Source organism: Tenrec ecaudatus, chromosome 9 (genome assembly GCF_050624435.1).
Source record: "Tenrec ecaudatus isolate mTenEca1 chromosome 9, mTenEca1.hap1, whole genome shotgun sequence".
Classification (NCBI taxonomy): Eukaryota; Metazoa; Chordata; class Mammalia; order Afrosoricida; family Tenrecidae; genus Tenrec; species Tenrec ecaudatus.
In genome coordinates, this window is record NC_134538.1 from 60,446,511 (window position 1) to 60,456,678 (window position 10,168).

At 39.0% G+C, this 10,168-nt stretch overlaps 1 non-coding gene across 1 annotated transcript; it reads left to right on the plus strand.

Moving 5' to 3' along the window:
• The first annotated feature begins 9,206 nt into the window (after positions 1-9,206).
• Positions 9,207-9,373, plus strand: LOC142457389 (U1 spliceosomal RNA). Its single transcript, XR_012786144.1, has one exon. It is a non-coding gene; the product is annotated as a U1 spliceosomal RNA (small nuclear RNA).
• Positions 9,374-10,168: the final 795 nt, after the last annotated feature.

Consider the following 10,168-nt stretch of genomic DNA (forward strand, 5'->3'; position numbering starts at 1 on the left):
GGACAGTGGGTGGGAAGTATTGTGGATCCAGTGGCATGTAAGCATCTCAGCATTGACAGGGGTCTCCACGTAGTTCCTTCAGCTCTGAGGCTCTGACTGCCATCAGCCTTTCTGCATGTCTGCTCAACAGAGATGTCTTGCAGGGAGTGAACCAAGAGTGTCTTCTACCTAGAAGGAGGAAAACAGGAATTCCCAGAATCCTCAGTGGAAGGCCATGCCCACACAGAAGCCTCATTGGCTATACAATAAATTGACAGGTTAGATTTCACCCCTTCACTCCTAATCCTTTCAAATTGACAACAGATTATATAACTACCACACTTATTCAGTGTTCAATATTTCAATTATTCTTTTTATTGCTATCGAAATACAGGTGATCTATATCCAAGATTGTATTTTGACTATCATGTTTTCATATATATTTTTAACCTGGAACTTATGTGCCCTATGAATCATTGATGTTTTGTTGCACAATTAGCCACTGGCTTTGTTTTGGCTGATGATATTGTGCTTCCATTGTCTCTTGCACACACATAGCCAATTTGAATTATATGTATTCCATCTGGCAGGGCCCATGAATATTGCTACTGTTTGTGTGGTGAGAAACGTATTTGCAATGAAATTGTAAATCCCTAAGAAAAGTTTATTATACAATCTATATCTTTGCTTCTATCATAAGCATCATATTTCCAACTACTTATCATTCCTTTCATAGTCTTACAAATTCCAGTCACCCGTAATATCTATGCATCTTGTTTGCATACTTAATCAATCTCAATCCAAAATCCTTAATAGAATCTTCAATTTCTTTATGATTAGCTTTTGTTATTGGTTAATAAATTTGTAGAGGACAACTCAATTATTTTGTTTTATAGTGAATTAGATGAAGGTTTACAAAGCAAATCAGTTTCTATCCAACAATCCCCCCGCCTTTTTTTCACCTTATCGATAGTAATCCTCATAGTTTTCCCGTTTCCTGTTTCTATTCTTCTTCCTTTCCTAACTTATTTTTTTAACTTTGTAATTGGGTAAATGCTATCCTTTAATTATAGACACATTGACAATATGTTGTTGATTATTTTCAGGCTTGCATATCTCACGATTGTCATTCTTCCTCTTAGAGACCTGTTATAATGTCTCCTTAAAGTGCTCTTGTTTGCTTGCAAATTGAGTCATCCAGGTGAGTTGGTTTCCTGATATAAAGGGTAAGTGCTATGTAGTCTTGGGGGTGCCAGTGAAGTTACTCATTGAGCTGCCAACCATCGTGTCAGCATTCAAAGCCACCAGTTGCTCCTAGTGAGGAATATGGTGCTTTCTATTCCTGCAAAGATTTAGTCTTCAAAATCCATTGGGGCAGTTAGACTCTCCTTTGTCCTTGGCGTCACTATGTGTCAGATTGACTAGTTGGCAGGGAGGGGTTTCTTCTGTTTGTTTGCTTGCTTCTTAGTTTGTTTTGGTCTGTCTGTCTAGTAAGCCTAGCCTTTTTATGTGTTTGAATTTTATTCCAAATGGTCTTCCACTCTTTCCAGTTCTTTTTAATGGTGAATGTAATGTCATTCTTCTTACTTTGTCATTTCTGGCACAGTAAATCATAGAGTTATCTTATTTGAAATGACTAATATCAGTCTAGTTCAGCTCACTGTTGCCGAAGATATCAATAGTTGTGTGTTGCACTTTATTTTTGCATGATTTCCAAATTTCCTAGCTCCTATATTTCATACATTTCACATCCTGATAATGTTTGGATGTTTTCAGCTGCTCCATCTCATTTTTAGCACATGAAGGTCCTTAAATCTTTGCTCTATTCATGCATTAATGTCTACTCTTTTTGAATAAGGCAGCCTTCCTCCATTTGTAGCATGTGTATCACCCAACCTGAGGAACTAGGCTTCTAACACTGTAGCCAACAGTCTTCCACTATAACTCATGAGGCTTTCGTTGACTCGTTTTTCAGAAGCCAACTAATTGTCCCTTTTCCCTAATATGTTTGCCTGGAAGCCCCCCTGAAAACTATTCACCTTGGATATCCCGCTGGTGTTTGAAATACTGTTGACATAACTTTAAGCATTACAGTAACGCAAAGGGCACAACAGTACAACCAACCAATAGATAACTAGCGGACATGCATACATGAAATAGGCACGCTCATGTCACCACATTTCTTTAATGAACAAAAGCAGTGGTTCTCAACCTGTGGGTCTCTACCCCTGTCAGGGTCAAATGACCCTTTCACAGGGTCACCTAAGACCTCCTCAGAAAACACAAATATCTCACAATATATAATTACATATTGTTTTGTGATTAATCACTATGCTTTAATTATGTTCTATTTGCATCCAAGACAAGTTTGGCTGGGCCCAAGGTAATCTTTGTTTTATCATCACAATGGAACACAGGTTTGTAATTGCCCTGAGGCCAGTTCTTGTTTAAAGTGCCCCTCTCCTTTTCAGAGAAGCCTTCAGTCTTTTTCCCCCTCGCCAGGGAAGATGGGATCATAGAAAAGGGGCCTTAGACTTTACCTAAAAATACTCTTATTTACTTCTCCGGGATTGTTTTCTGCTCTCTGTCCTCCCTGCTGGCTCCCTAAATGACAGAAAAGGCGCTGTCAAAGGCCACCCCCCCCCCCTTGCAGGAGGGTTGACCACTCTTTTTAAAGGTTCCCTCTGCAGTTGGACCAGCCTAACAAATACAAAATTCACATGATTAAATTGGACATCATAAATCTTCACTTACTTGAACCGCAACATTTGTTCATACGCGTGTGGGTACATATAAAAAGATAAGTCAAAAACTAGGTTCCTAAGTTTCCATCCATGAATGCATGGGTATATTCTAACCCAAAATATGTTTAAATGTACCTCTGTGATCACCGAACGACTGCAGCTAAGTTCTCTGAGTGACTGACTTTTCAGCCTCATCAGAGCACCCTGAAAAATGGAGAAAATACCTGACCCAGACAGTGGCGTTGAGAGGTCATTCAAGGCCAAAGGTCATTCAAATTCAAAGCAGAGAGGTCAACTCTGAAGATTATAGTAACAGTATGTTTGGATCTCCAAAGTGCTCATCTTGTTAAATTTTATCAACAAAAAGGATGATCATGGAGGCGTATTATAATTAAATTTGAAGATAATGGGAAACTTCAGTGATGCAAAGAGGACCAGGAGAAGGGAGTCAAGGAATGTTTTTTCTGTCCTGACAATATCCTTGTTACTTTTTGGAACTTTACAAGGCTCTGTTATACGGATTTTCAAATTTACCTTACCCTACCTGTCCCCAAACCATGCTTTTGTTCATTTAGACATCTTTTTATACACAAAACTCAACAAAGGAATGCATTACTGGGCCCTCAAGGATGCTAAAATCGCTCTTTTGCAGGATGTTAATGAATTCGCTTAGAATTCTTCTGGGAGGAATCACAGAAATGGAAATGTCACCTGCCGAGGTTATAAACATAGACACCAGTTATGTTGAGAAGCAATAGCTTCAGGATTTGATGCTTCAGTTTAATAAATGGTTTACAGCAGTACTTAAAAACAACATTTTATGGATGGCTCTTACAGCTCTTGTAACAATCCATACTCAATTGTTTCAAGCACATTTGTACATATGTTGCCATTTCGTGTGTGTGTGTGTGTGTGTGTTTATTTCTCAAACAGTTGATAATATTTGGTCCCATATATTTACTATTCCTTTTAAATATAATTTATTTCTGGGAGGTAATTATTTTATACCAAATTTATAAACGTGTTGAGATTTTAATTTTATAGACATTTCAAATTGGGAACAATTTAAAAGTATCAACTTTTCTCCTTCATAAACTTAATTTATTTCTCTGTTAGCTAAATCATATGAGGCCCATACTTTTTATTTTATCAGAAGGACATAATGATAGCATTCTAAGGAAGTGGTGACCATGAGTGAGAGAGCCAATGAATCCTATTACAAGAACAAATGTGTTTCGTGAAGGGTGCAGCAATAACACTGAAGTTCTCAGTCATGGCGGGCATCTCTAATCCCTTCTCCATCCCCACCTAGCCTAATGTGACTCCTCACCTTCCCAAGACGTCTCACAGATGCCTGCCCCTCTCTTCACCATTCTGCTGGTACCACAGCCAATCAGGAGGAAGCACGGGCTCCTTTTAGACATAATAACTTATTTCTGTGGCCAAAGTCTGTTACCACGGGATTCCTTTGTGTGGCCACATGTCTGTCCCGCTGTCTCGTTCTCTCTCTGTAGCTCTCCCTTTCTTACCTTGTCTATTCTCTCTTCACTTGCTCTTCCATTCTCCCCCCACCCTGCCCCTTTACGCCCATTCCATTCTAAACACACAGGCAGGTCATTAACTCTAATAAGACCTGCGAATTAAAACAACGCTTTGGGTCTGCTTTTCTTTTATTCGCGTTCTAACATTTAGCCTGTAATATAGAAATACTAACTCTCAAATTTCTGGAGGGCTATTTGGTAAACTTCCTTTATTATTGCCGAAGAAAGGAGGAAAGAGAAATTATGAAAAAGCATGATCTGCATTCATCAAAAATTTGAAAATATATTGAAATTGTCTGCCTTGATAGGCAATAGTTTCTCATCTTTGGCAAATAATTGGGATTTAGAAAGAATAAAATTATTCTTGCCTTGGTGAAATAAATGCTCCCTAGGATTAGAGGAAACTTCATGGTTGTATTATATATCAACTGTTCTCCAAATAATATATAGTATTGGGATAGGAATGGAATGGAGTTCACATAATTGGATAAACATAATTTACATAAAGAAAATCATGGGGATGAGAGTATATAAATTATTTTCAGGGACACCAAATAAATTATTTTCAGGGGTTATGGGGTACAGTCAGGTTCAAGATATTACAGGTATCAGATGTTAACTTTTGAACCCAGTGGGGTAGTAATGGATGGATAACTTAAAGCATTAATCAATAAAATTTGGATTTTTTTCCAGTTATCTGTAGGCATTGAGGGGAGCCTGGTGTCAACGTGGAATAAGTGTTAAGCTGTCATCCGCAAGGTCTGGTGTTTGTTTGTTTGTTTGTTTCCTCTTAGAGACAGGGGTGAACCTTATTGGGAAATCTAGAGGGTAGGGTGAGGTGGGGCTGCACAGTGAAACCACCAGCTGCTCCTAAGGAGAAAGAAGAGGCTTTCTACTCCTCTAGAGAACTGTAGTCTGGGAACCCACAGGCAAGGTCTACCCTGTCCTTATTGGGTCACTGAGTTGAAACTGAATAAGGACGGTATGTTTGGTTTGAGTTAAGTGGGAATTGCAGGGTCAGATGTGGGGGGCTGAGGGGTGGGGGAGAAATGTGATGATTTCACTGATTAATTTTTTTGTCTCATAAAAACAAGAGGTGTATTGATATGAATGCTTCATTTTGTTGATTTTTGGAGAATTGAAGTTTTATAGTCAGTGATAACAAACCAGATAAAAATCACAAATGGACTAGCAATTCTAGATGATTGAGAAGTTATTGCCAGGAGTTCAGGCTGCATTCATCATGCGCTCATCATTCGGGCTTCATTCCGTCGAAGTTAGCATACCGTGCGTTTCCTTTGTTATTGGTTTTTAATATTCTGTAGAAGTACATAAAGAGTAAACGTATTTTTATAATGGCATGCATACTTTTATTTTACTTTATTCATAGGTTCAAATAAATCCCTCAAAAAATCTTTCAAACTTTCCGAGAATTATTTAGAGATAATTTCATCCTCAGAGTAGAGAAAGTAATGTGAATATCCATTTATTTGGAGCAATCCTGAAAAAGAGTTCCATAAATGTTGTTATTGTTAATTGCTGTTCTGGAGTTTCAAATTCATAATGGCTTCATGTGTGCTGGGTTCAATTGCTCCATTGAGTTTTCAAAGCTGTGATTTTTATGAAGCAGACCCCTTTGGAGGAAACTCTTCATGGGTTTGAACTGCTAGCCTTTCAAAATAATCCTGATGAGTTCTTGATTTTCCTAAATTAATTGGATGCTGGACAGTTCCAGGCTACTTAATGATCCTGGCTGGCTCATGTGGTACTTTGGATAGGTTTGGCTGTCCAATGATACATGTCTCCATTTTTATGCCATTGAAAATTGAGGAGGAGATGGCACTCCTTAGAATACTCTCTATCCTCCTTTAAGACAGCTCTTTTTTAGGCATAGTTCAATGCCACAGGGATTTCATTTGTTCTTTGGGATGGTCAACAATCTGCTCATAGAATAAAAATCATCTTTGCTGTGGAGCACCTGGTGGGTTCCGAGTGCTTACCTTGTGGTTATCAACCTAGGATGGCAACAGGGCTCCTAACAGAAGAGACCAGAGAAGAGACAACCTCACCCTTTGCTGCTCAAAGGCAGGTGGCTTTGAACCACTAATCTGGTGATTAGAAACCTAAAGCTTGACCCACTGTGCCACAAAGGTGTCTTTGAACACATAAAGCTTGCATATTCATGATGTTGCTTTGTTCTCGTATTACATATTTAAAGGTTGCTTGTATAATATTATACTATTGACATCTTGCTTGAAATTAACTAGAGTGTCACTGTGGTAGTTACATAACCTGGGGTCAACTTGTCAAGGGGTGGAGTATAACCTGTCAATCAGGTCAAAGCTAGATGACATCATTTTGAGGTGACAGGGAAATAAATAGCTCACTGGAGGGCAGATACATTGACTTCCTGGAAGACATTACTAGGGACTAGTATGATGGAGCTACACTGATGCAGCCAGAGGCCTGGAGCTGGATGAGCCACATGGAGACCAACTTTAGTGCTGACATGCTACTACTTCCATTGGATCCACAGGACTTTTCACCCACTGGATTGTGATCTTTCTGCAATCAGTAACATTGCATGTGCTGAGGATGAATTTATATACTGGTATCATACATAGGCGCTAATATCAGATTCATGGACTTGGTCTGAACAGGACTGGGATGTTTTCTCAATATTCAATTGTTCTTGTATGTAAAGCTCTTTCTAATACACATATGAGTATCTCTAGATTTGTTTCTCTACTCAACCCAGACTAACACCTATGGTACCTTGGGAGTGGGATACTAGAGAAACAAATCATAAAGTTGGAGATTGGATGCTTGTTAGACCTCTGCCTCCTGGTAGTTTTTCTTCTTTGGCTAGCCAGAAGTCAGATATGGCCATGGGGTTTACTGGGGTGTTTTCTGGAAAGAATATAGGAAGTTAAAGTTTTGATTCTTTTGTTTGGTTGCAGTTTTTAGTTATTCCTGTGTGAAATGGAAAAAATGAATGTGATGAATATATATTTTGAGTTCAGGGATAGAAATCACCCAATAAATTTCTCAGAAACCATAATGCTTACTGAAAATGTCTGACAGAAGGTCAAAATGGCTGACAGAAAATCTAGCTCTGGCGTGCTGCTGTCAGAGGCCTAATCCCATAATTTGTACCAATGGAATAGTTTAGGTAAAAATTAAAATAAATTAGATAAAGCCTGAACTTGACTGTTTTAAGAATTGAGTTTCTTATCTGATTCTACTTTGGGTACAATGATTTCTTCTGCTTATTACTGTTTATATAATGATTGCTAGAAATGATTACTGAGAGGTATGAAAATAGAGAACTTGTAAACCCACTTGTCTTCAGACATTATAATTGGATTGTTAAATGGTGTGGTAGTTACATAATCTGATGTCAATTTGGAACTTGAGAGGATTAAGAGTGAAGTGTAGGAGTGGAGTCTAGTCTGTTAATTGGGTCTTAGCCAATGAGACTTCTATGTAGGCATGGCCTTCTCCTGAGAATTCTGGAAAATCCCGCATTTCTTCCTTGGAGGTAGGAGATACTTCTCTCTCTGCTCACTCCCTGAGATGATGTTTTACTGACAAGACACATGGCGCTACACCCTGGGAGCTGGAGAAGCTATATGGCCCCGCCCTGATGCAACCAGACCTCTGAAGCTGGAAAAGCCACATATACACCCCTGCCAGTGCTGAGAAGCTTAGAACCCCACTGGATCAAAATACTTTCTCCCCACTGGCCTTTGATCGTCCTGCATTCAGCATCATTGCATGTGTTTCATGAGTCAGAAGAGGTCTTTGTGGATTGGTATCAGACATATGGGCTAATATCGGATTTATGGGCTTGGATTGGACTGGGTTGGAATGCTTTCTGAATATGCAATTACCTTTTATATGAAATTCTCTCTTATAAACATATGAGTCTCTCTGGATTTGTTTCTCTAGTCAACCCAGACTAAAACAAATGGGTTTAGGACATGCCTGCAAAGAAGGCTATGGAATAAGTCCCACCAGTGTCTTCAGTGCTCAGGACATTCATAGGTGAAGAGACTTACCTATAGGGTTGACAGATTGAAGAAAAATCAACTCTGGATTTTTGAATTTTGAACTAGTAGATTTTGTCAGAAGCTGGAAAAATTCTGAAACCATGAAGAAAACTCTCTAGGGCTGAACGTTAAAGGGAGACTGTGGTAACTTGAAATTCTTGCTAGGTGGCCACCTGGATCCACTTGTTGAGTGAAAGTGGGAGAAATGCAGCAATAAAGAGACAGGTTGAGTCTGACCACTCACACACATTGACTGGTTTACAGGGATGAGAGAAGACAAGAGCTGGATGACTGGTATAAATTTCATGACTTAACACAAAGGGGCTAGACTTGTGAAGAATTTGTGACAAGTCCATGTTCTAAAGGTGAGGCAGCCAATGGGCACCCTGTGAGGCTAAGTGAGGCAGCCCACATTGAGTTGACCAGAACCCTATCTATCAGATGAAGAGAAGATCTTTGAGCCTGTGAACTGGTGTATATTGCTTCTGACTTTATGGACGCCCTGTCCTGATTTGACTTTGCTCATGGATGCAGACTTCACAAGGTTCCAACTGGGAAGATTCTTCATATCAAGGAATATAATTGTGTAATCAGAGCACTGGGTTGATGTAAGTGGGCAGTATAGAAACTGGATGCCCAAAATGGGGTAGATAAAGCCATGAAGTGACTGGCTTATAAACTTTCATAGGTGGGAGAATATATTCATAGGATTATAAGACTAAGATGTAGGTATTACTTAACTGCAACTGTTAGGCATAAATTATTGTTGTGCTGTTCATTTATCAAATATTATGCTTCAATGAGACTTTGGCACATAATTAATTGTATGCATTTTAGTTTTAACCTTTTAGGTACAGATATAATTTTTTTAGTTGAAAATTATGTATGGTATACTTATATCATGGCAGGGGAGATGCCATGATCATGGGGATGGTTTTCCCAGGACGAGGCTCGCCCAATGCAGTCGAGGTGTACTGGCCCCTGCGATTTCCCCAAACGTAGGAAACTCGACTGCATAATTTGTGGTAGTGGGGGACTGCGTTCGTGCGATCCCCTAAAAAATAAAAGAAAGAAAAATTATATATGGCTAAAGAGTTGTGTGAAAGTGTTAAGTTGAGAAGGGGTGGACTGTGGTAGTTACATAATCTGGGGTCAACTTGTGAAGAGGTCAATCAGATCACAGTTTGATGACATCATTTCGAGGTGCCACGGTAATAAATAGCTCTCTGGAGGCCAGATATACTCAATCCCCTTGAGACATTACTGAGGCCAATCCAGATGGAGCTATGCTGAGGTAGCCACAGCCTGGAACTGGAAGAGCCATGTGGAGACCCACACCAGTGCTGAGATGCTTCTACTGCCACTGGATCCACAAGACTTTCCACCCACTGGTCTGTGATCTTAATGCATTCAGCATTATTGTGTATATTTAGTGAGTCTAAAGAGAAATGTATACATTGGTATCATACATATGGGCTAATATCAGTCTTATGTTCTTGATCTACACTGGGCTAGGATGTTTTCGCAATATTCAATTGATCTTGTACATAAAGCTCTTTCTTATACACATATGAGTGTCTATGAATATGTTTCTCAAATCAACCGAGATGAACACAATCACCAACCCATAAACTCCTGAGACAATATTCAAACTAGTTCAGTTTATTTGGTTCTGACATGGATTTTTAGGTTGGAACTATTAACAAATATATGATTGTCATGAATTTGATGCAAAGAGAATGGTGACCAAAATAGTCAGTTGATTTATGAATTGTTATCAGTTAATTAGCTTCAGGAAAGGAAATTACAAACATTTTAAAAGAAAAAATAAATGAAGAAACAAATGGAAGAA